The 26810-nt window shown below is 43.5% G+C and overlaps 1 protein-coding gene across 3 annotated transcripts in view; it reads right to left on the reverse strand.

Moving 5' to 3' along the window:
- The window catches only part of CPEB1 (cytoplasmic polyadenylation element binding protein 1), a 103431-nt gene extending 78438 nt beyond the window's left edge, over positions 1 to 24993 (reverse strand). For 2 of the 3 annotated variants that reach the window (XM_068537873.1, XM_068537859.1), the window contains exon 1: positions 8498 to 8618. The gene's annotated coding sequence lies outside the window, so the exon portion shown is untranslated. Of the gene's footprint in view, positions 1 to 8497; positions 8619 to 24915 lie in introns of those variants that run through there. The other variant, XM_068537832.1, reaches the window with a different exon arrangement.
- Between the last annotated feature and the right edge of the window lie 1817 nt (positions 24994 to 26810).

Raw genomic sequence — 26810 nt, forward strand, 5'->3', positions numbered from 1 at the left:
GTGTACTTTCCTGAATGTATGTTCTATTTACATAAAAAATTAAAACACACAAAGCAATGTTTATGGACAAATATGTAAAAGTATAAAGGAAATACACCAACTTTAGGAGAGTTGTTACCTCTAGGAGAGAGAGTAGGGGGACTTCCCTGGTGGTCCAGTGGTTAAGCACCCGTCTTCCAAAGCAGGGGACGGGGGTTCGATCCCTGTTCGGGGAACCAGGATCCCACATGCCACGGGGTAACTAAGCCTGTGAACTCTAGAGCCCGCGTGTCCCAACTAGAGAGCCTGCATGCTGCAACTACTGAGCCCACGCACTCCGGAGCCTACACGCCACAACTAGAGAGAAGCCCACCCACCGCAACAAAGAGCCCTTGCACTGCAACAAAAGATCCCACATGATGCAACTGAAGACCCGACGCAGCCAAATAAATAAATAAATATTTTTTAAAAAAGATGGCGCTGGCCTCAAGGAGAGTAGGGGAAACAGACAAACACAACAAACGCAAAGTTTTATTTGATGTTTCATGTTGCCTCAAAAAGTTTCAAACATGTCAAAATCTTAACATTTGTTAAAGATGGGTGGTAGATACACAGAGGTAATTGATTTTCTACTCTTTTCTCTATTTTGAAATATTTAATACTAAAAAATTCTCTACAAAAGCAAAACAAGTACATTTAAATCCCACCATTCAGAGATAACTGCTGTTTTAAAAATGTTGACAGCTCTACTGAGGCATAATTGACATAATAAACTGCACATATTTAAAGTACAAATTTTGCTGTTTCAGTATGTTACTTCCATGGGACCACCACCACAATCAAGATAATGAATATATCCATCATCCCCAAGTTTCCTCATGCCCCTTTGTAATCCCTCCTCTTCCCCGTCCCTGTGCCCCTTTCCCCACCAAACTACGGATTTGCTTTCTGTCACTACAGACTAGTTTGTATTTTCTAGAATTCTATGTAAATGGAATTTTAAGTATATTCTCTTTTTTTGTCAGGCTTCTTTCACTGAGTATTATTATCCTGAGATTCATCTATGCTGTGGCACACATTGATAAATAATATTCTTTTGTATGGACATGCCACCACTTGTTTATCCATTTCCCAACTGATGGACATTGGGGTTGTGTCCACTTGCTGGCTATCACAAATAAAGAGATTATGAACATTTGTGTACAAGTCTGTCTATGGATACATGCTTTCATTTTTGTTGAGTGTAACTAGTACTGCCTAAAACTGTCAAGGTCATCAAAAACAAGGAAAGTGAGAAACTGTCACAGTCTAGAAGAGCCTAAACAGACATGGGACTAAAAGTAATATGGGATCTTAGTACAGAAAAAGGACATTAGGCAAAAAATAAGAAAATCAAAATTAAATATGCACTATAGTGTCAATACTGGTTCATTAGTTGTGACAAATGTGACAGAAATTCACCATACTAATGTCAGATGTTAACAGCAAAGGAAACTGGATGGGAATATATTCAAGAACTCTTTGCACTACTTTTGTAATTTTTCTGTAAGTCAAAAACTATTCTAAAACAAAAGTTTCTTTAAAAAATCTATGAGTGGAACTGCTGGGTCATATGGTAGGTAATATGTTTAACTTTTTAGGAATCTACCAAACTGTTTTCCAAACGGTTGTACCATTTTGTATTCCCCCCAGCAGTTTATGAAAGTTCCACATCTTCCACATTCACGTCAATTCTTGGCATGGTCAGTCTTCTTAATTTCAGACATTCTAAAAGGTGTGTACCTCATTAGTATTTTAATATAAAAAACTTTGGTGTATATTTTGCCAAGATATGCGTGTACACACACATGCATAGTCTTTTCAGACAAGATCAGCAAGATCAGATTTCCTGGTTCCTATTGGAAAATGGGCAGCTGCCTAAATCCAAATCTCTCCATATATCCTCCAAAAACCACATGGATCAACAAAAGTGAATAAAACCACTCGCAGACTGAAACTACAGAATATTTAGAAAACAGAATACCATAAAACTTAAATTTGCATGTAAGAGGGACTCAAATTTCTAAAACTCAACAGTATGTATATCCAGCTCTGGAGCTCACATTAGAAAAGACCATCAGGCAGCAGCAACCAAACAGAAAACGACACACACAAAAATCATTTACAGTAGCATTAGACAGACACCTACCCAGACCCAGAGATAAACCTAAAAAAGGATGTCCAAGATGTCCATAAAACATTGAGAAAAATTAAAGACCTGATAAATGAAAGGATACACCAGCTTTATGAATTCAAAGATTTGTCGTCAACATACCAATTTTCTACAAATTGATTCACAGATTCAATGAAATCTCAATCAAAATTCCAGCAGAGTTTGGGGGTGGGAGTTGGGGGGGGGGGGTGGAACGACGTGACACTGACAAGCTGAATCTATGACCATGTGGAAATACAAAAATCCAAGAGGAACCAAGAATCATGAAGGACAAAGCCAGAGTACTTCACTATCAAATATCAAAATCTACTATAAAGTTGTAGTAACTAAGACAAGGACAGATAAACAGCTCAGCGGAAGAAAACCGATATGCACAGACAACACATATACTTGATTTATCAGAAAGATGACAGCAGTGCAGTGAAAAGGGATTTTTTTTTCAACATAGTACTGGGTCAACTGGCTATCCATGCAGAAAAAAATGAATCTTGACCTTCCACCTTACACCATGTACAAAATTAATCCCAGATGGGTTGGAAATCTAAGAGTGAAAGGTAAAACAATAATGTTTTTAAAACGAGACACAGAATATCTTCATGACTTCATGTTATTCAAAAAATACCAATTAAAAGTATAAAAACAAGCTACAGGTTGGGAGAAAATATTTTTATTCTATATATCAAAGAACTCATATGCAGAATATATAAACAGTAAACAGGAAAGAGCATCAGGTAAACAGGAAAAAGGCAGGTAACCGTCAAGAAATATTAGGGTAAGACCTGAAAAGGCACTTCAGGAAAGAGGATATCCAAAGGTCAACAGACATATGAAAAGGTGTTCAACTTCATGAGTCATCAGGGAAATGAAAATTAAAACTGCAATAGAGATGCCATTACATACTCACCAAAATGGCCAAAGTGAAAAAGACAATACCAATTGTTAGTGAGGATGTGGAACTAACCCAAACCATCTGACATTGTCACAAGTGTAAACTGGTGCACTTGCTGTGAAAAACTGGCAGCATCTATTAATGCTGAAATCACACATACCCTATAAGTCAACACTCTCCTAGGAGTACACCCAAAAGAAATAAGTTCACCAAAAGACATGTTCACAGCAGCACTATTCATAATGGCCCCAAATGTCTATTAACAGTAGAATGAATAAGCCAGAATGAATACTCATACAACAGAATACAGTACAGCAACGGCAACAAATGATCCACAACCACTGGCTGTGATATGGATGAATCTCACAGCTGAAGAGTACATATTTATGATTCTATTTATGTTAAGTTCAAAAACAGGCAGAACTAATGTGTGCATCTAGAAGTCAGCATGGTGGTTTACCCTTCACTAGTTAAGAGACTGCAGGATTTCTGGGGGCTTCTGGTCTATTGCCTCTATATATGAGTGGATATATACAAGATATGTTTGGTATGTGAAAATACACTGAATTTGCATATTTATCACAGTAAAAGTATCATACATACTTTTCTGTATGTATGTTATACTTGGATAAAAAGTTAAATTTTTAACTGTTAAAGCCATATATTAAGGTTCTATAAAAAATTTATTTTGTGGGAAACAAGACTTCCCAAGAGTAATTTCAACTGTCTCCTGTTAGCTGGGACTGAATATAGTAAAATTATTATTATTATTATTTTTTTTTTTTTTGGCTGCATTGGGTCTTCGTCGCTGCACGCGGGCTTTCCCTACTTGCGGAAAGCGGGGGCCACTCTCCGCTGCGGCGCGCGGGCCCCTCACCGCGGCAGCCTCTCCCGTGGCGGAGCACAGGCTCCAGGCGTGCGGGCTTCAGCAGTTGTGGCACGCGGGCCTAGTAGTTGTGGTGCGCGGGTTCTAGAGCTCAGGCTCAGTAGTTGTGGCACACGGGCTCAGTCGCTCTGCGGCATGTGGGATCTTCTCGGACCAGGGCTCGAACCCGTGTCCCCCGCACCGGCAGGCAGATTCTCAACCACTGTGCCACCAGGGAAGTCCCTGAATATGGTAAAATTTATTTCAGAATAGCTTTTCAGACAATTTAGTGATGATACTCCAGAATAAAAAAGGAAACCATCTCAGTCAGAAATTCAATACATCTGGCTACAGTTATACACTTCTTCGGTCCTAAATTGAAAGTCAGCAGTTCATCTAGATCTGGGTGCCGGTTACATGCTTGTGTTCAGCTGGAGACAGTGTGAGTTCTTCACTTATGATATGTACTTTTCTGTATGTGTATTACACTTAAATAAAAAAGTCTTAATCAGTGTTTCAGTCCCACACCTTACTTACTGTGAACTACTTTGACTAATCTATCCCTTTTCTCAGGGAGTTAACATGAAACTTTTTCCTCCAGTCACCGCCCCCAGCCCATCCAGTAGTTAAGATGTCCCTTAATCTTACCAATTTTCACACTTTACAGACACTAAATACTCAGTTCATTTATGCTTTAATCACATGTCCATTTACAGCCCATTTCCTTCCTTCCTCAGAGTTTAATATTGATAGATTATGGTTTAAGGGACTAGGGCGTGGGGAAAGGGCCCTCTGGGTAGCAGACACCCCTCTCATGAGGAGTTGCTTGGGTAAGGGATCCAGCTCTAGCCTAACCTTCCAGCCCCATCCCAACTCCTACCACCCCACACACAACAACAAGGGCCATCTTGGTGGGATGCTAGCCCAAAAGCTCAGGCCTTCTGCAACTTCTCCTGAACCACAGGAAGTCACAACTTCCCTGTGTGTCAACTGGTGGCAATCAGACAGCTCCAGCCCCCCTCCTCCCTCCCTGCCCCACATCTTCTGTCAATTTCTCTTTCATCTCTACTCAGTCAAGGACAGAGAGCAAGTCTGCTGCCTAACAATGGGCTCAACCTTGCCTTGCTTCTTGGAAGCCCCCTCAATCTATACAAATGCTTCTCTTGGAAGACACTTCCCTCGCTTGGCTTGACAGCGGAAGCAGCATTGCGCCCCACTGTGCTCCACTAAGAGGGGAGGGAATCACTTCAAATGCTGCCCTCCCTAAGCAGTCTTCTTACACAGACCAGGGAAAGGCTGAGATGATGTTTGTGGTAGTAGGGACAGCTCCTTGGCCTCTTCGTATCTGTGAAGCCAGAGAGGTGTATCTGGCTCCAACTCTTGGGGACTGTCATTGTACCACAGGTCATTTAACACCTCTTCAATTTCAGCTTTGGACCCCAATGCTAATTCTGAAGCGAAAGTAAAAAAAAAAAAAAAAAAAAAAAAAAAAACTACTCAACATCCAGTTACAATGAAATAGCTTTCTCTTCTTCAAGGTGTGTTTCAAATGCTGCTTCATCCAAAAAGTGTTTCCTAGTTCCCTAACCAGTACAGTCTCTCCTTGCTTTGACCCTGCCACAGCACTTTCCCAATAATACCTTATCAACTGAGCGTGTAATTCTGATACTACTCACTGCATACTATATGCAATGAAATTTTGTCACAGCTAACACACAGCCTTGCAAATGACAATGCAAATATTTGCTCAAATGAAAAAAATAAATGGTACATAACTATTGCAAATTTAGGTATACCTATATGAAACAAGGTGTGCAATTAAAATTAAATGCGCCTATGCAAAATTCAAAAAGCAATGTGAAACACTAGCCAAGATACACCATTTTTAACAAGTTGTTTTTATTATAAAACATGTTTGGGGACTTTCCTGGTGGCACAGTGGTTAAGAATCTCCCTGCCAATGCAGGGGACACGGGTTCGAGCCCTGGTCCGGGAAGATCCCACATGCCGTGGAGCAACTAAAGCCCGTGAGCCACAACTACTGAAGCCCACACACCTACAACCTGTGCTCCACAACAACAGAAGCCACCACAATGAGAAGCCCACGCACCACAATGAAGAGTAGCCCCCACTCGCCGCAACTAGAGAGAAAGCCCGCGTACAGCAACGAGGACCCAATGCAGCCAAAAAATAAAACCCATGTTTGTCACAGAAGAACCAGTAGGGGAAAGCACACAGAAAACAAATTACCCATTACACCTTCACTGCTACATTTATGTCTTGTCATTCCAGTCTTTTTTTATACATATATACATACCTGAGACCGTACTGTTTTGCACTTTGCTTTTTCACTTCAGGTACTGTGATTATCTATATCATTAAGTAGCCTTCTACAAACATCATATTAATAACCACAGAACATTCCACTGCATGGTTACTTCAGCTTTTGTTGTCATCAAATTGTCCTTCGTAATAATACTGTGATAACCAATCTTGTTCTTAGGTTTTTATAATTCTGATTATCTCCTTAGGTAATAGGATTACTTCTGACCAGAAGCTGCAAATTCACGTTAAAGTTCCTCATGGAAAATACATGCCCAAGTTTACTTGCTCATTAAACACAAGGTGGGTTTTCCTGCTGGGGAAACCTGGGGAAGCTGCTCTCTGCTCTAGGCCAGGCAGCCCTGCCTCACCACTCAAGACCAAGAGCCCACAGCCCTGCGCCAACATCTCAGGTGGGGACAAGGAGAGAGCTGACCATACCGTGGGGGCTAGGTATGTGCGAAGGACGGCCCAGAACACCTTGACCAGAACCTCTCCTACAATCCCTTGAGGTCCCTTCAAACTGCAGTATTGCTTTCCTTATTGAGCCCCCCAGGAGAACTCTGTGAGGCATTTGGGGAGGTACCATTCTGCCCTACAGCTGGAAAAACTATCTACTTTATCTCACTGCCCAAGGTCAACCTTACAACCCAGGTTTCCCTATTTCTTCAAGGTACTCTTCTTGAACCCATGCCCTGAGAAGGCCCTGAAGAGGCCAAGAAGTCTGTACCTTGTAGTCTGGCCAGTGAGTGACCTGGGCACAGTGGGATGGTAACACTTTCACCAGTGCCTGGCATCTTGCCAGCGAGGCCACTGGGCGCCCTGGCCAACTGCAAACGTACACTCCTCAAAGCTCCTGTCTCACTGACCAGGAGCCTTCCCCTCACACAAGTCAACAACCTAGCATTAGCTGAAAAATACTTTGCTATAAACCATAAAAGTTCCAGCATGTCTGAAGCAACCCAGTGAAATTTAAGTCATTGTTGAGTGTCATTCTTATTGGAATGTAACTCATGCAACTTTCTGAAAAGAAAAAAACAACACATACATAGAACCAAGTAGGTTCTCTGAATTTTTAACTCAGCATAAGCTAAAGAATAAGGGTTAGCTCACAGCTGACTCCAATTAACAGAAAACATTACATGTATACTCTTTTGGAAGTTGTAAGAGACAAGACCCACCCGTGTCTCCCAGCCCCCATGCTCTTCTCTCATTTCCCTTCCAGCACAATTTAATAAATAAATTCCATGAGGCCATCTCCTTCCTAACGGACTTCTCCCTTAAACATTTAGCTACTTTATGTTCACATGCTCCTGCATCTTTGTGGGAATTATTTCCAAGGCCAAGTTAAAAATAAATCAAAGAATTTGTAACTAAAAAACAGCAATTACCGGTCCTTGTTCTGAGAATCTGTGTGTTACCAGATATTTTCAAGGTCCGTTTAAAAAATTAAAAACATGTTCACTTTCATCTAAAATAATTCAAACAAAAAATATTCCATCAACATTCCTATAATATGTTGCAATTCCCACAAAAAGATTATGAAACACTGTTAGGACACCCAAGCCTCCTTGTGAAGAATCATCTTCAGGAGATGCTCCCCTTTCCCCCATTATTCTGTGGAATATACTAAATATCATAAAAATCAAATGCTTGTTGACTTGCACTCATTTTGAAAGAAATTAAATATTGAAGAGCTGCACCATTCCATACAGTAGCCACTAGTCCCACGTGGCTACTGAGCACTTGAAATGAAGCTAATTCAAATTGAGCTGTGCTGTAAATGTAAAATATACACTGGATTTTGAAGTCTTAGTACTAACAAAAGAATATCTCACTAAGAGTTTTTTATGTTGATTACATGTTGACATGATATTTTGACTACGTTGGGTTAAATCAAGTATTAATTACACTTTTAAACTTTTCTAACGCAGCTATAAGGAAATCTATCTTAACATACATGACTCTACTGTAGTTGTATATATAAATAGCCCTGTCACTTTGACCTATCCTTTTTCACCTAATCTTCTTGTGAATCATAAAAAAAATTTCTGTATTATAATCGAAGGAAGTCTTCACCCCAAAGGGGACCCAATCCACAAGGCAAACTACAAAAGGGGCAAGTGTTGTCAGAGATTCAAGGTCATTCTTCATAGGCATCACCAGGAAGCTGCCTAGAAACAGCTGTGTACAAATGCCTAGCACATCCAAGTTTTCAAATCTAAGTCACCTGGCAAATGATCATGGATTCCTCGATTTACAGGTGTAGTGCAGACTCTACTGAAATCCAGAGAATTATCCAATATGGCATTTATCCTTCGAAAGATATTGGCATTGCTACACGTGGAGAGCGCAGGTGCTTCCTGATTGTCCCAGCAATCTTTTATCCTTCCTGCGTCTTCCTCCTAGACGCAGAAAAAAGATGTTTAGATTTTCTACTCTCTCTTTTGATAGAGACTTCACACCTCCTTTCTTCTAATCCAACACCACAAGTTAAAGTAACAAGGACTTGGGTTTCTTGCCTATATATTAAAATACTTCACTCTGAGCAAGGCACCCCGAGAGAACCATAAGAGGGAAAAACACTGAAATGTAAGATACTGCCTCAAGAACCTTCTAACATAATGGGACATGTATAGGAAGTAGAATGGCATGGTAGCAGCAACATGAGCTTTAAGAACCAGACACACCTGGTTCAAATCTTGAATTTATCTACATAATAGATTATTTGGCAATAAAAAAGAATGAAGTACTGATGCATACTACAACACAAGTAAACCTCGAAAACATTAAGTCAAAGAAGCCAGTCACACAGGACCACAGATTATATGAGCCCAATTACATGAAACATCTAGAATAGGCAAATCTAAAGTAGATTAGTTGGGGCTTCCCTGGTGGTGCAGTGGTTAAGAATCGCCTGCCAATGCAGGGGACACGGGTTCCAGTCCTGGTCCAGGAAGATCCCACATGCTGTGGAGCAACTAAGCCCGTGCGCCACAACTACTGAGCCTGCGCTCTAAAGCCCGCAAGCCACAACCACTGAGCCTGCATGCTGCAACTACTGAAGCCTGTGCACCTAGAGCCCGTGCTCTACAGCAACAGAAGCCACCACAATGAGAAGCCCGCGCACCGCAACAAAGAGTAGCCCCCACTTGCCACAACTGGAGAAAAGCCCGCGCACAGCAACAAAGACCCAACGCGGCCAAAAATAAAATAAATAAAATAAATTTATTTAAAAAAATAAAGTTGATTAGCTGCCTTCAACTGGGGATGTGGGGAGCAGGTTAGAGGGTCATGTCTAACAGGTACAAAAATTTTTTTTTTTTTCAAAATTTCTTTTTGAGATAATGAAAATATTCTAAAATTAGACGACGGTGATGGTTACAAAACTGTAAATACATGTGTGGAAAGACGGTCTATATGCTTTGGAGTACAAATACTAAGTTTACCACTTAAGTATCTTCTTTGAGCCTTGGTTGCCCTAGGTACAAAATGGAGTACCACCTACTTTACAGTTGAAAGGTGAACTTTACGGTTATGCAAATTATATCTCAATACAGTTGTTTAAAAAGTTTGGTTCTGCCATTTATTGGCAGTTATTAATCTCTGTGCCACAGTTTCCCCATTTGTGAAAACGGAGAAGAGTACCTACTAACCTTTTGATGAGATGTTTACAGCACTTAGCATGGTGCTGGCATATGGTAGCTACCATTGTTACATCTGAAGATATAATCACAGGAAAAGACACGGTCAGGACCAAGAGTGGTACAAACACCACCCAAAGGGAATTGTTTAAATAAGTTATACAATTCCACATGGTCATTAAAAGTACTTACAACTCAGGTAAGACATTACTGAATGAGAAAAGCACTCCCAGATACATAAACATGAACTGAACCCCCACCCAAGTGATTCTTTTGGTATTCTCTATCTCAGCAAATAACACCACCATCCTCCAGGTGCCCTAGACAGAAATCTAGGTACCATTCTTCACTTTTCAATCTCCCTCACTCACCACATCCAATGCCTGACATATAAGCAATGAGATACTGGCTGACAGACTGAATCTTCTAAGGGGAGCCTGACTCATCAGTTCTATCATTCCCAATTACCTTGGGGGGAAAAAAACAGACCAAGTAAGGAAACTAGCACCTAAGATCTTGTAGCTGATCACTTCAAAACAAAATTTTAAAAGCCTGGTGCTATTCTGTTTAACCTATTAAAATCCAGGTATAAGCATGAGAATGACCAGAAACATTTACAATTTTATAAACTCTGCAGGATGGCCTTAAAGGGACAAACTTGAGTTCCATATCATTTTCAAGCTCTTGAAAGACTGTGAGGATGACCAGAATACACAGTCCTGCAAGGTTGTTTTCCCAAGCCCTCCAGAGAGGTCCCACCGAGAATGGTTAAATCCACTGACACAAGGCCCTTTTCACAACTGTAAATTTCTAAGATGATTTTCAACTTCACTAAGGCAACTTCACAAGGGCTAAGATAATAAGCATTTATAATCAATCTGCGGATCTTAAGGCTACATGCTTCATTCATTCCCTGCCTAATAACCATTAACCAATTGCCTGCTATCTACAGCAGCATTCTAAGGGTAGGCAGGTTACACAGAGACTCAGTCAAAAAAAATTTTGAAGTCTAGAAAGGGAACTAAGACCTGATTATGTCGTGAACAATCACAACGCAAGCTACAATGTGCTGTAAACATACACTGTCCTCTGAGCCGAGGGGACTCAAAGGAAGAGAATGTGCCTGGAAGTGAGAGTAAGACGAAGGTCTGAAGAACACAGAGAACAGAGCAGCATTATCAAAAGTGGTACAGCAAGGCGGAGCGTTAGGTATGGGAGAAGAGAGCAGACTGGAAAGAAGGTCTATATGCTTTGGAGTACAAATACTAAGTTTACCACTTAAGTATCTTCTTTGAGCCTTGGTTGCCTTAAGTACAAAATGGAGTACCACCTACTTTGCAGACTTTGTGGTAATGAGAAATTAAAGTGCCTGGATACGCTCAATAACTTATTAGGGACAAATGTCTCCCAACTCCATCACTGTTACTCTTAAGTATGCTTTCAACTTATCCTAATCAAGTTCACAGAAAAGCTTACAGCACATAACTAGAGGGCTTTTTGCCTTTATGGTTTGAAACTACCACTCATAATTCTTTAAAATCTGAACCCACACCATGCAGCTATGTTCGCTAGTTCAGGAATAAGATCCTAAAACGTTATACCTATTTGTATGCCGTAACAAATCTAGATTTGCCCTATTTTGGAAACCCCGGCCTTGTCTTCAAATACCATATAACCCGGGATCAACATGGTGATGAAAGGGCCATTCCTTTAGGTCAAAATCCTGGTTTGCGGATATTTGTCATAAATGAATGCCAACTCTACCACCTTCTGGGTTTGTTTTCATTAAGTTTGCCTTTAATCAACAACAAAATATCTACACTGCAGACCACTTCAAGACTATTACCTGATTCCTCAAAAGCCAGCTGAAAGATTTATGGAAGACTGTCTGAATGGGACACAGTTTATCTACTCCTCCTTGATGGAGTTTTAAGCCTGGGGTTCCATGGATTGGAATCCACTGACTCCCTTTGCAACACTGTTCATGCCAAAAATTTTTCTGAGAATAAAGTTTTCTAATTAATCAGATATTTTTAGTTAATAGCACTGGTCTTGAACATTTTGTTTTTTTACCTATTATACAGCAAAAGAAAGTAATATACTTAGATATCCCAAAAAAAGTGGTTCTGAGACATACTTTGGCAATTTGGTCTAAATTTTTTAGTAAGTAATAATAAAGCTGAATAAAACCTCTTTAGCATGTACACTCAGGATTTTGAGGATACTGTTTACCACAATTTTTGAACGGCACTTATATGACTACCCACTCAGAAAAATGTCATTCAGACCAAGATAAGGAAATGTTACAGTTTCCCCTAATGAATTGATATGTTTTCCTTACATTATGGGAAAATGTAAATCTAGCCAAGTTTCCATGTTTGCTTTAGTCTCCTGGTCACTCAAAGCCAGTTTCTGTTTGAATTTCAATGGCTCTACAGCTGTTAAGAAATGCTTCTCTAACTTTCTCCTTGGTCCTTGCTTGTCCATTCTTAATTAAACTTCCACCTCAAGTCTTCTGTGCAAGAATGTAAGGAATAAAAATTTATCAGGTTGATCCATATGAAGTTGTCAATATCCTACCTTTTCTGACCAACAAAATGACAGTGTCACATAGTCTAATATTTCATAAATACTAAAAACCTGCTAGGTCAGATGTTGAGATTACTGAAATATGTAAAACATAATCCATGCCCTAGGGAGAACGAGGTAATTGGGAGAAAGAACGAAAACCAGCTAGGTAAGTGGAGATCAAGGTAAGTACAAAATACTACAGAAGACATGAGTATATTTAAGGTACCTGGAATGGTTTAACAATTCAGACTTTTAAGCTAGGGATTAATGAAAAAGCAGAATTTCAATAAGCAAGTCTGAAGAAGAACATAATAGACAAAGAACAAGCACAGAGTGGATACAGAACACAGTAAATTCAAGGAAAGGGAGTGCAGGAACAAGAGTGGGCAGGGAGGCTCACCAGGAATAAAGGAGATAAGGCTGCAGGTCCTTATCTGCAGAAAGAGACCAGATACAATACTCAAGATACCACCTCCTCTTCATTCATGATCTCACTTCCCTCTCTCTTCTCCACTGGTTCCTTCCCATTAGTCTGTAAGTATGCTCAAGGCTCTCTCATCTTAAAAAAAACACATCTTCCTTGACCTAAAACATTCTGTTAAGCCACTGCCTTCTTCCTTTTGCTCTACCACCAATCTTTTAGAAAATATGCTATATTTACTTCTGAACCTCCTGTTCATCCTTCCTCTCAACCCATAATATCCTACCAGCATGTCCTTCTCCCCCCAAAAGAAACTACATTAATGACTTGAGTTGCCAAACCCAACCGATACTTCAAATCTATCTTACTTGACTGACATCTTTGGGTATCTGATCCTCAGCTACTCTCCACTCATTTAATTCAGGAACCACTTTCTCCTGGCTCTCCCTTTACTTTTCTGGTTATTCTTCAGTTTCTACAGAATGCATTTAATGCCCAATATTCTTTTCGCTCTATAGACTCAGTCTGGAAAAGGAAATACTACAATTTCCAGGACAGGTTTATGAGAACATTAAGGGAATATTTAATACCAAGACTGCTCAAGAATACATAAAACACATGGTCACTGTAACTGTAGCTCTTGTCACACTTACCTGTCAAACTGTTTGCTGTATACATAGTTAGCTCTGCATTTGATAAACTGTAAGATCTTTCAAGGCCTTTATCGAAGTAGCACCCAACATAATATCTACTAAATTTGCAGGCACTCAATACAGATACCACAGGAAAGGCAGACCCATATTATATTCCTTTCATAGGTATTTTTACCACCTCCATCACAACCTCCATAAATTGTAGTGACTCTTAATTGTTAAGACAAGAACAAAACCAATATTCACTCATCAATTCTATCTCTTTTCACTGTCAAAGCTCTTGGCCAATCAAAGTCATTTCAGGATTTGGGATTTTAAGTTTGGAGCAGAGACGATTCCACATGAACAAAGAACAAGGAGCCCACGAACAATATGACCTCGTGCTTGGGGACCCAAAGATTACAATTATATTTACTGATTACATTCTCACCATACACCAGGAGCCATTCTGGGGACAGAGGATAAATAAGACAGCCCCAGCTCCCAAGGAATTAGTCTAATGGGAACACAAGCACATAAACAAGTAAGTTATATGCTATATCGTAAGCCTAATAAACATACATAGAAATTAGAAAGGATAGTAGGTAAGTAAAAAGGTTAAAAGGTTTTGTCAAACAGGCATATTAGGGATGGGAAGGGCATTCTAGGCAAAAACAGTAACATGTACAAAGGCAAAAAGGTACGAAACAGAGGAATACTTTTAGGCAACCAGAAGTACACTATTACTAGAATTTTAAATGCAAGGGATACTATCCTATGACCCAGCAAGTGCACTCATTCTCCTCCATGCAAGAGAAATGAATACATAGGAGGATAAAAAGGTACGTCCAAGAACAGACACATAGTTTCATTATTATACTCAAAATCTGAAAAGAAACAAAAATTAATGCTTGTTGCATTAGTGGTCCCCAAGACCACCCCCAGGTTCAATGATTTACAAGGACAACTCACAGGAGTCAGTATTCAGGTGTATTCAGCATATATTCAGTCAGAAAATACAGAGCAAAACCAGTAAAGGGAAGAAGCACATGGGGCAAACCCTGGGGGAAACCAGGTGCAAGTTTCTAAGGGTTTTCCTCCCAAACGGGTCACAGAGGACATGCTTAATTCCCCCAGCAACAAACTGTCACAACACTTGCGAAATGTTGCCAACTAAAGAAGTTTGGCACCCAGGGATTTTATTGAGGGCTGGTCACATAGGCAGCCTCTGTCTGTAATATACAAAAATTCCAGACTCCAAGAGGAAAGCAGATGTTCAACACAAACCATATTACTATACCTAAACCATATTACTAAACTTAAAGCTAATGATTTACTATACCTAATATAGTTTATGTATAGTAAATCATTCTTACCAGTTCTTGGAATGGTGGGAACTCAAAATCCAAGTTCCCAGACACCAGCCAAAGGACAGCAGTGAGACCTGCTATGTTAACTCTTTTCTGCACACCCATAAGCATGTCTAAATTGTTCACATCTGTAACATGTAAGATGGATAATTATTCACATCTCTAATGTAGTACTGTACAGCAAAAACAAACAAAACTTCTGTACTACACTCCAACTTACAGAAACCTCACAGACACTAAATTGTGGGGGGAAAAACAAGGCCAAACTCAAGAGTACATGCTACATGATTTCATTTACAAGAAGTTAAAAAACAGGCAAAGCCAACTGATGAAATCAGAACAGTATTTAACTCCATGTGTGTGTGTGTGTGTGTGTGTGTGTGTGTGGAGAGGGGGAGGGATATAGAGTGGAAAGGGCACAAAGGAACCTTACAGAGTGTTGAAAATGTTCTGCATCTTGATTTGTGATATATAAAAATAATAAACATAAATAAGTAAAAATACATAAAACTATATAAACATGTAAAAATTGATCAAGCTATACACTAACACTAGTGCCTTTTACTGCATGTATGTTACTACTCAATTTTTAAAAAGTTCAAGGAATAGACCAGTAGGGCTCAAACTTGGCCACTAAGCTGAAGTCAGACCATGACAGACTTTATACACTAAGGAACTGGACCTTATTCTGTGGCAGCAGTTCTCAAAGCAGGGTCTGTGTACCCACCCTTGTCAAAACTTTTTTCATAATTCTAAGATATCAATTTATTTTTCCACTGTGTTGACATTTGCACTGATGATACAAAAGCAATAGGAGTAGGTAAATCTGGCACCTTAGCAGAAATCAAGGCAGTGTCAATAAACTGTAGCAAAAGTTATTGTATTCCTTATGGTATGAATTCCCAGAAAAAGCCAGATTTACAATGTCCTTGGGTAAACAGTAAAACTTTTATTAAATCTCGACCCTTGAGTACATGCCGTTAATATTCTCTGAGACACAGGACTTCCCTGGTGGTGCAGTGGTTAAGAATCCACCTGCCAGTGCAGGGGACATGGGTCAAGCCCTGGTCCGGGAAGATCCCACAAGCCGCGGAGTAACTAAGCCCGTGCACCACAACTACTGAGCGTGCGCTCTAGAGCCCACGAGCCTAGAGCCCGTGCTCCACAACCTGAAGGAGAAGCCCACGCACCGCGACGAAGAGTAGCCCCGGCTCGCCACATCTAGAGAAAGCCCGCGCGCAGCAATGAAGACCCAACACAGCCAAAAAATAATTTAAAAAAAAATTTTTTTTTTAAGTATTTGTGATTGAGTTTCAAGAAGAATTAGCCTCTTCTTTTTCCCATGAAATATTTTTTGTAATACCTGAAGAAACAACTGACATACTATGGTTATCAATTTTGGGTATTTGGCAAACATTCTCTTGAAAACAAAGTAAGCCAGTAGCTTCAAAAGATAAATCACTGTCAGTATCTGTTGCTAATGATAAAATTTGACCTTGGAAGAAAAAAAGAATTCTGGAAAAACTGTATTTGCCACCACTTGAACTTGACACCTTCCTCAATACTTTAAAAGACTTTTCTGATGAGACTGGTGGTGCTATTAACCAGTGGTCAACATCTGCAATACTGCACAACTCAGTGAACCAACATTTGTCAAATGATTAAAACATGATGTTACAAAATCAGACATGGGTAGATGACATCCAAAGTGCAAAACAGACCAATGCATTTTAACATAACAGAGCATGAAGAGTACATCCATACGGCTTCAGATTTCATGTTGCAACTACAGTTGGACCTTTATATCCTTGGGTTCCTCATCTGCAGATTCAGCTAACCACAGAGTAAAAATATTAGGGGAAAATATTCCAGAAAGTTCCAAAAAGCAAAAGCTGATTTTGCCATGCACTGGCCAACTATTTAATTGGCATTTATGTTGTATTTACAATTACTTACGTAGTATCAGGTACTGTAAGTAATCTAGAGATGATCTGAGGTATATGGAAGGATTGCGTGGGTTATGAACAGATACTATGTGATTTTACATAGGCAACTAGAGCATCCCGGATTTCCGGATTTTGGTATCCATGGGGGTCCTGGAACCAGTCCCCCATGGATACTGAAGGACAACTGGAATCTTTAAGAAGTTACCACTTGTTGGCGCCAAAGAGGAATAGCCAAATCACCTGAAAAGGCTATTAAAATATTTCTCCTCTTCCAACTACGTATCTATGTGAGACCAAATTTTCCTCATATACATCTACCAAAACAACACATGGCAACAGATTACAGAGGCTGACAACAAAATCCAGCTTCTATTAAATCAGATACTAAAAAGGTTAACAAATGTACAGAAAAATGCTCACTTTTCTCAGTTATTTTTTGTTTCGGAAGATACAATTGTTAATATGTAATAGATCTGTTATTTTTAAATGACTAATGGATAAATTTATTTTCAGTTTAAATTTCTAATGGATAAATATTAACAGATATGATTCACATGCACAAAGGCTCCTGAGGTCCTCAAAATTTTAAGAGTATAAAGGAATCCTGAGATGAAAATGTTTGAGAACCACTGCCTCATAGAATAGGTGATCAAATTTGCACTTTTCAAAGATCTTATAAGAACATCTCGGCAGGAATGCAAACATCCTGAAAGGCTCAAGAAACATCTGTAAGATTTGATAGGGCAAAATGAATTTGCTAAAAAAAGAGTTTCAGAACAGAATGTGTGAGAGGGAAGAGGATCCTATGATGTCAGATCTCAAGGATTTAAGAGATGAATAAAGGGTGAGGCAGTAAAGATTGAGGGGGGCAGGTTACTCTGTACAAAAGCTTGATGGGGAAGCTAAGAAACGCCAGTGAGGCTGGTTGCTGAAGGGGCTATTGTACTAGGAAAGGTCTAAACATGAGAGAGAGATGACCATGTTTACAGACAGAGATAAAAGATGTGGCAGGGACAACTGACCAAGAGGTCCTGAGGGTATGAGAGAAGATGGACACCAAGACACAAAACTGCTCTTTGAATAGGGAGGAGGACAATCCTTCAATAACTGGCAAAGAGGGACGGTAAAGAAAGCTAAGTCCAACTGGAGAGGGCAAGAAAAGGGCCTATATAACCAACCGTCCAGACCTTCCAGTTTCTTTTGTTCGTCACAAAAATTTATGAGCTTGTCTCAGTCTCATTACAAAGTAAAAGACATGCTTAGCAAAACTGAAAATCTTTCCCCAAGTCAACCAGGTTAACAGGGCACTAGTACTCAAATCAGGATCCCAGCCTGGCTCTGCTCTTCCTTCTGCATCAAGGCAGCCTGAAAAACAAGAGAGGAGGAGAGGAGAGACCAGGTCAGGGAACTGCTCTGTGACAACTCTGAAGCTGTGGGGGGAGCCTCTTACAAGGGCAGGGAAATACTGTTCTCAGCTTCATCTGACACATTCAGAAGTTTTAGCATTAAGAGAGCCTCCCAAACTCAGGCAGGGCAACATGAGCAGGAAAAGCAGCAGGATGGTGGAGCTGGCATAAGCTCCTGACCGGCAGAGGCAAATTCAGCCTCTTCCAAGTCCAAAAATCCAAAGGCAGTTTGAGTTTCATTTTTAAATTCCTGTATTAAATCAGCAACACCTCACTATTTATTCCGTGGAGAGGTGTGCGGGGGATTAGAAAGGATACAGGAAAATACCCTCTCATCCAGAGCTCACTATTCAGCTTGGGAGATACAACCGCCCATTAAGACCCAAGGACCAGGGCTTCCCTGGTGGCACTGTGGTTAAGAATCTGCCTGCCAATGCAGGGGACACGGGTTCGAGCCCTGGTCCGAGAAGATCCCACATGCCGCGGAGCAACTAAGCCAGTGCACCACAACTACTGAGCCTGCGCTCTAGAGCCTAGAGCCCGCGCTCCGCAACAAGAGAAGCCACCGCAATGAGAAGCCTGCACACCGCAACGAAGAGTAGCCCCCACTCGCCACAACTACAGAAAGCCCGTGCGCAGCAACAAAGACCCAACGCAGCCAAAAATAAAAAAGACCCAAGGACCGCAGGTCTGAGAAATGTGTCTGGGAACAATAAGACCATTACTATGGCACAGCTCCACACAGAGTGGTAGGTGTTGAATAGGCAGGAATAACTAAGAAAGAAGATAGGAAAAGCAGACTGAAAATATTCATCCAAGGGAGATCTGAACTAGTGGTAGCAATGGGAATGGAGAACGGATAAAAGGATGTTACAGGGGTTAAGGGAGACAAGAGTTAGATCACATCAAGGCTTTATTGTTACAGAAACTGGGGAGAGGTTTCCAAACAAAAGCTACAAGTACGTATTTACCTAGCATCCATCTGTACTGGGGCCTTCAGGGTTAAAAAAAATTAAAACAAACAAACAAAAAAAAATTAAAACAAAAAAACACCCAAACACAGTTCTTTCCCCCAAGAGGACACCAGACCCTAGTCAGAAAAAAACTGACTAGTAATTGGGTGGAAGGGACAGAATTAGATTAGCCCCAGAGGATGAGGAAAAGGAAGAAATTGGTAGTTTTGAGATCTTCTAGGTTTAATATGCCTCAGACAGACACATTCATTCAGTAGGCTAATCAGAACTATGGTTCTTGAGAACAATCAGGGCAAAAAGAGCTCAACTTAAAACTTGACCTGGTGCTATAGGAACACACAGGCCCTCTGTAAAAGACAAAAATGAGCCAACAGAATGAGCCACGAGGAATGTGGCATCCACGGGGAGGAGGAGGAAGCCTGTGAGTGCCAGGACAAGAAAAGATCAGAGAAAAGAAGAAAAACTAGGAAGCCCCAGAGTCTTAGGAACCAAGTAGAAATTTTAAGTAAAATGAGATAATGAGAGATCAATATAACAAAGAGCAAGGTGCATGAATTCCAGAAATATCACTAGTCTGGAAATAAAGAGACCTGGGTTCCAGTTTTGGCTCTATCATCCTCTCACTGTATAAATAACCATTTTTCGTTCTAAGCTTAATTCTCCTCATCCGTGAACATACTGAGACACTATAATCCGGGCTTGGTGTCAACTCCCAAGTTATACCTGGGAGGCAGACAGGTCTCCAACACCTCCTGAGCTTCAAAACAATTCCAAAATTACAGCTTAAAAAAGTCTCAGGAGAAAGGGCAGACTCAGGAGACAGATGGTGTCAGAGCCAGAAGCCAGGAGCACAAAGCCAGAATGCAGAGAGCACAGGTGTTAAGTAGCAAGAGATTAAGTGTTCTGTCAAAAGACACAAAGAAACCCAACCTGCCCTTCAAGGTAACTGCTTTCCTTCAACAAGAAGAGAGCTACTCCCACACCTTTATCAAAGAAAACTTCAGGCCACAGCGCTAAACCTGTCAGGATGGTACGTTTGTCAGCATATTATGCTGGCCAAGAATAAAGAAACCAGTCACACTATTATAGTCAAGTTACTCCCAGAATCAGCAGCTACACGCAACTGTGACCCATTTCTGGCACGCAAATCAATCTTTAGACCTGCCCTCTGGGAATTCTCCAATTACCTCAAGGAAAGTCATCACAAAATGCCTTAAAAATCAAAAGGGTACTCTAACCATACAGGAATATTGAAAAGTGAAGCAGAATTCAAAGGCTATCCATGCCTAAGTGTTCTTCTGCACCGCTGAAAGCAAAGCTCAACCCTATTTAATCAGGAATATTCCCCCCACACCTGTGTTACTTAAAAACACATTATATATTGAGTAGACAAAACAGTTCCTAACAAGAATCTTTTTAAATCCCAATAACAAAACTCTGAAAATTTTGTGTACAATGCAAATTTAACACTCTCCAATTTGAATACTGACTTTTTATTCCAAGTCAGGTAATTTCCCTATGAAAAACATGAAATGTTATACATATTATGTACTTTTTAGTTCAATCTTTTCAGCCAGTTGACTGTAACTGAAAAATGCCTTGTTTTGGGGGGTCCTATCTTCAACATAAAAACTTTCAACACCTGGAATCTGTGTGCTTACAGAAGATGACAAGCTCTCATACACAGGTATGACTAAAATCAGGCTCCAACAATGGCAGGAAAGAAAAAGGGCATTTTCAAAGCTGCAGTATGCGGGGCAAAGGAGGCGGGGTCAGCAGTATCCAAATACTGAAAGGATGCACGCAATGCGTCTTGGTTTTAACTCAAACAACAGAGAGAAGCAAAAATTCTTTATGTAACTTCCTCCACTCCAACCTCTTAAGTCCAACCCTCTTCCTATCCCTCATCCCCTACCCCCAGGCTTTCTGGCAAGTTCTCCCCAGAGTCAGTACAGCTTAGATACTGCCTAGGAAAAGCAGATTTGCAGAACAGGATGGGATTAGTAGAGCTCTTCCATGTAAGAGAAAATAATTTGTTATTTGATCCCATGATTCTTTTACTGCCTCCACCACTAGCTACTGAAGACAGCAGCCTAAACACTAATATCTGGATTTGGTATGCATTTCTATCCCAAACTTCAAGCCAGAAGTACTACCCACTAATTAATCTGCCCTTTAAACAAACACCTAACAATTTTAGGGAACATTTAGCTGGAAACAATGAATGAAAAACTTTGCACAGGTATTACCTAGCATATAAACACTAAAATACCAGCAGAGAGCTACTTTAGTCATCTCACGATTCCCCTTCACCAAATTCACAAACACTGAACTCGCAGCTGAGACCCTGGCCTGTAAAGGTAGCTAAAGCAGCAGCTGGAGACAAGCAACATTTTAAAGTTTCCATCTTTCCAAAAACTTTCCAGACCACAGGTAAAAAAATTTTTCTGGTGTGTATTTGAGTCTGCATTCTCACTGAAATATTCATTTGACAACATCTCTGAATATGCTCAATTCCTTATGCTTTAAAATCATTTAGGAATAAGATACAGAAATAAAGGGACATATCCCTTTACATCTGCTAGCGTGGATTATACACTGCTAAGATTCTAAGTGTTGCCCAGAATGAAACCCCAGCTCCTTAGTCCTGGTGCAGGGCTCTTTTATGCCCTGGGAGCTTATCCCAGATTTTACCACATACTGCTAAAACCCTTATTAATTCTGCCTGGAAATCTAAAAGACAGAATTATGGAAATTTTAGCTAAGAGAAAAAAGGTGAGATTTAATAAGCCCCATTCTACTTTCACAGGTCTTACAAAACCATAATTCCAAATATGCCTAGTCTCAGAAGGAAAATGTTGCTGAAATTTAACTGTCCTGAAAGAGGACAGTCTTTTGTGCAGAGGTCTGGGAAGGTCACCCCCACAGTGGGAGGAGCCTGACTTCTCCAGACCTCTGGCTCTCAGAATCAGCTAACTGCTCTGACACACATTATGGAATGATAGACACAGCACATTCCTCCTGACATCAACACTGCTGTGCTAACGCTCAGAAGACCCACACTGACTTACACAGCAACCAGAGATTCCCTCCAATGCAGTTAAGGCTCACTTTGCCTATGAATGTGACCAGCCCATAGACCACTGCATTTCTATACAATGCACACCACCAATAACCCCTTGACCCCTCTGACATACAGAAATACACACAATACCATAAGTTCAGCTATGGCACCAGAAAGACCTAGATTCACACTGGTTTTATCACTTGATAGCCTCCTGACTTGATTTCTAAGCCTGTTTCATCATCTGCAAAATAGGGAGGAAATCTAAAAGGGATGTTTTAAGACAAAGACCCCAAACTAGCCCTCAGGTTGAATCCAATCTTCAGAGACTTTGATCCATCCAGTGTTTTCAATTTTTTAATTGCTACGTGTAAAAAACAGAGATTGGCAGCTTAACTAGGAAAGAAGTCAAAGGTCCCTGAACTCTGGGCCCACACTTTTGCATGGCCAAGAACCAGCTACTGACTCTCCTTTAAGCAAATTCTGTAGTTCAGTAGGCACTACTCTTCTTTACTTTCTTTCCATTTATTCATTTATGTTACCTCAGGCCCCTGTAGGGATTTGGGTTTGTAACCCATTTTAAGGATTAAAAACAAAATAAATAGCTTGGTGACCCCTGAAAAAACTTACAAAGACAGCTATTATCATTAGCCTCTTAACAAGTTAGGTGTTGAGCGTGGAGTCGCACTACTTTTATCACCTTTCTCCACTTACTGACTCACAGACACTGGTACTGGTACCACAGGAAAGACAAGACCACAGAAACATTCCTGCACCAAGTGCCTAAGGCTCAATCCAAACTGCTCATGTTTCCATGGTCACTCGCCACACGCCTTCGCTCTCCAACCTCCTGCCGGCTGTACAGGCCAGCACAGTTCCCCTTCCCCACAGGGGAGCCTGGGCCAGCGGGATGTTTATAAGACAACCCTCAGGAGGCGGGATGGCAAGTATTTCTATACTATAAAGACTGACTTAATATAGGGTAGTCAACTTCCTAATCCTAGTTCTATAAACCGAGCACGTACTGCCAGACCACTCCTCAAGTTTAAATTACATCACTGTGGCAAAAGCCAAACTCTGCAGCAACGGGCTCTGGGAATACAGTGCAGCTCAAAGCGCGCTCAACGAGGGTGCCCCAAGACCCGCGGTCAGCCCTTAACTCTAGAGTCCTGAGGGGCTCCGACAGCCCTGAGCTCCACGGAGCTCCAGAAGCATAATTTCCTTCCACTCCCCTTCTACCTACGATAAAAACCATTCAACCAACCAGGAAAACCACCACCAGCCTGAAGTTTCCAAGGTTTCCTTCCGCCTGTTGGGATTCATTTTTGTTTTTAACCCAGCCTGTGTCCCTAAGCTCAAACAGAACCTGAGCCTAAGGGTGCAAACTATCCTCAGGAGACGCACACTTCCAGCTGGCACATGTCAGCACCGTCACCTGAAGGGCAGACCAGAGGCAGGCGGTACACCTGTGGATACCAGCAAACCCCCTCGCCCCTCGCCCAGCAGTTTACTCAGGTGCCAGCGAGAGAGCGAGGCAGCAGATCGGTAGCCAGGGAGACCAAAGGAGGCAGTTGCCCACGAAATGCAGCGCTAAGCAGAGCCGGGCCTGCGGGGTGGGGTGGGGGGGGCGGTCACAGCCGGCACCCCCGGCTCTGAGCGCTGTCGTGGAGTTTTCGTGCTTCCCACTTGCCTCGCGAGCGCAATCCTAGCGGAGGACCGCTTGCACTGTGCAAAATGCCACCAAAAAATAACCCGTGCAGGCGAGGACGTGCTCCAGAGCGCAAGTGTCCGCTCGGGCTTTCTCAGTCCTGTGGGCGGCGCCGGGCCACTTACAAGGACCCTGGCCTGCCCGAGCCCTCTGGGAATGACGCAAAAAAGTCAGAGTCGACTTGACTGCAGACGACACCCACGCGAAGTAAAAACCGGGGAATGACGCCAAATGGGACAACCAAAGGCGAGTAACCTTTTCTTGGTCTGAGTGCCCCCCTCCCAGCCCCGGGGGCTCAGGGCAGGCACGGGCCTTTCCAACCCGCGGGCTGACCAGGCGAAGCAACCAGGCTGTGCCCCCAGCCACTGCTCCGCCAAACCCGAGACCAGCGCTGGGCCCGCGCCAACCCCCACCCGAGTCTGGGAACCTGGTCCGGTCCTGGGCTGAGAGAATGACAAAGCCAAGGCCACACGCACGCTTCTCCGCTGTCAGAGAACTCGGGGTGGGGAAACCCGAAGCTGGCGCGGCTTAGGTTGGCTCCACGGCTGGGGCACCTCCGCGGCCTGCAGGACCCCCGCCCATGCCCCCAGGACCCACCTCTAAGCCGCGGGGCTCCCCAGCGCGAAGCCGCTTTGCACGTGCCGGCCACCCTCCAGCGCCCGACCCTTCCTAGCCAACCCCGCCCCAGAACTCCAGCTCCTACGCCTAACGAACGTGTGAAGCCACGTGACCTCACGGGCCAGAGAAGCGCGCGCGGGCGGCACGAGGGGCCTAATCCCTCCGCCTTAAAGGAGACGCGCCCACTGCCGTCGTGGCGCTCTCCCTTGACCCGAGGCCCAGCGCAGGGGTCTACGCCGCCAGCAGCCCCGCCCCGCCCCGGCCGCCCTCCCCCGCTGCCCACTGGGTACGAACGAAATTCGCGGGGGACGCTGCGAGGCGCGTGAGCTCCCAGCGCCGGTGGCTTCGGCTCTCACGTGCGACGGCTGCGGGAGAAGGAAATGTTCCGGGCGCGGGGGCGCCCTTCCGTCCGGTCTGCTCCCGTCTGGACAGACACTCGAGGCCAACGGGCGTCTGCAACGCAGCTCGGAGGCCCCAGCAGCCGCCCCCGGAGGGCCGCGGCGCCTTTAAGCCCAAAGGCCCTGAGTCACGAGGAGGCTCCCTACCCCCCCCTTTGCCACACACCCCTCCACGAGGCCCCACGCTCGCGGGCACGTGACCCGCGCCCCGCCCGGGACTTGCGCGCACGGGTGGGGCGGGAGAGGAGGGTACCGCGGACCAGCCGAGGTTGCGCGCGGACCGTTAGCTGCCGCGGCGCGGACCGCGGCCCCGCCCAGCCCCGCCCGGGCGGGCGGCGAGCAGCTCTTACCAGCGGGAACGCCATGGGGCTGGCGTGGCCCAGCGGGACGGACGGACCGGCCGGCAGGCGGCTGGCCGGCGCGGCGAGGGACGCGCAGACACGTGCGCACTATTTTTGCAGCGAGCCGCGCACAGCGCCGCAGCCGGGGCCTCTTATAAAGCCCCGCGGAGCTGCCCCCTCCCTCCCCCGCCGGCCGGATGCGAAGCACCTGTGTCGGCCCCGCCCGGGGCCCCGCCCCTTCCAGCAGGCCCGGCGGAGGGCTCCACCGCCCACCCGGAGCCAGGCTCCCGAACGGAGGCGGGTTCGGCGGTTGCACCCGCTAAGGGCCACGGCTTACACCACCCCACCCCCTAGGAGGCCAGGGGCCCAAGTGGAGCATGCCACTCACATAGTGATCCTGGTCAAGTCATTCACCTCTTTGGGGCGTCAGTTTAACCCTTATGAAATAGGACGCGATTCACAAGCCCCTGCGACGGGGCGGCCATGTGCTTTGTCAGTAAAGCCGTCTTTGCAGTGTCCACGCTCCTTTTCTTCCAAGGACCCCTCCAGGGCAAGAACCCACCCTACGCGCCCATGTCCGAGCCTTCACTCCCAGGCTCCAGCAGGCACGCTCACTCTAGATTGGCTGCTCGGTGTGCTGGAACGGGGGTGGGGTGGGGAGTGGGGTGCGCGGGGTGTCTGGGGATTCCGGAAAGTTCCAAAGACACCAGGGGTCCTCTTTGCACCACAGTTACCTGGGGAAACCGCTTCCGACGCTCTTTCCAGCCTGCAATAGGAAACTTCTCGGAGAGGGGACAAGAGACAGGGGGGGTCACGGGGCGAGAGACACCACCGTGGGTTGGGCTGTTGTCAGGAAAGGCGTCCTGGGGTAGCCGGGGCGGGAGCGGACCGGAAGCGCCAGTCAGGCACAGAGGCGGAGGTGGCGTTCCAGACAGGGAGATCAAGCAAAGACTGAGAAGGAGTGAACAGAGTGGCTCAATCGGCCCAGGATGGAGGCTAATGCGTGCCGATACCGCAGGAGGGAAGCTTGGGCCCACTTTGTGAAAGGTCTTTATTTTGCAGACAGCAGGGAACTATTAAGAATTGTAAACAGGGGAATGGCAGTATCAGGTCTCAAAATTTTGTGATGTTACTAGAGACTTAGTAGAGGTTTGACAGAAAAGAGGGGAAACAAGGGATTGGGGTGGGGAGGAAAGGAATCAGCGTTTGTTGAGCATTACCAAGGGTTGTACATGTGTTACCTCATCATCATAATACTATTTTATAAAGCACTTACTATGCTTAAGGTTCTTCTTGGCAGTTGAGAGGACAGGTCTGCTGCCTTCCTGGCAGGCTGGTGAGGCTGGCCTGGATCTAATGGCTAAGGGGAGGGAGTGCAGAGGCAATGGAAGAAGAGGAAGGCAAGGTCTAGCCTACTACTGCAGGAGGATTACAGTAATGGGAGAAGGTG

Source organism: Eschrichtius robustus, chromosome 1, assembly GCF_028021215.1.
Source record: "Eschrichtius robustus isolate mEscRob2 chromosome 1, mEscRob2.pri, whole genome shotgun sequence".
NCBI lineage: Eukaryota > Metazoa > Chordata > Mammalia > Artiodactyla > Eschrichtiidae > Eschrichtius > Eschrichtius robustus.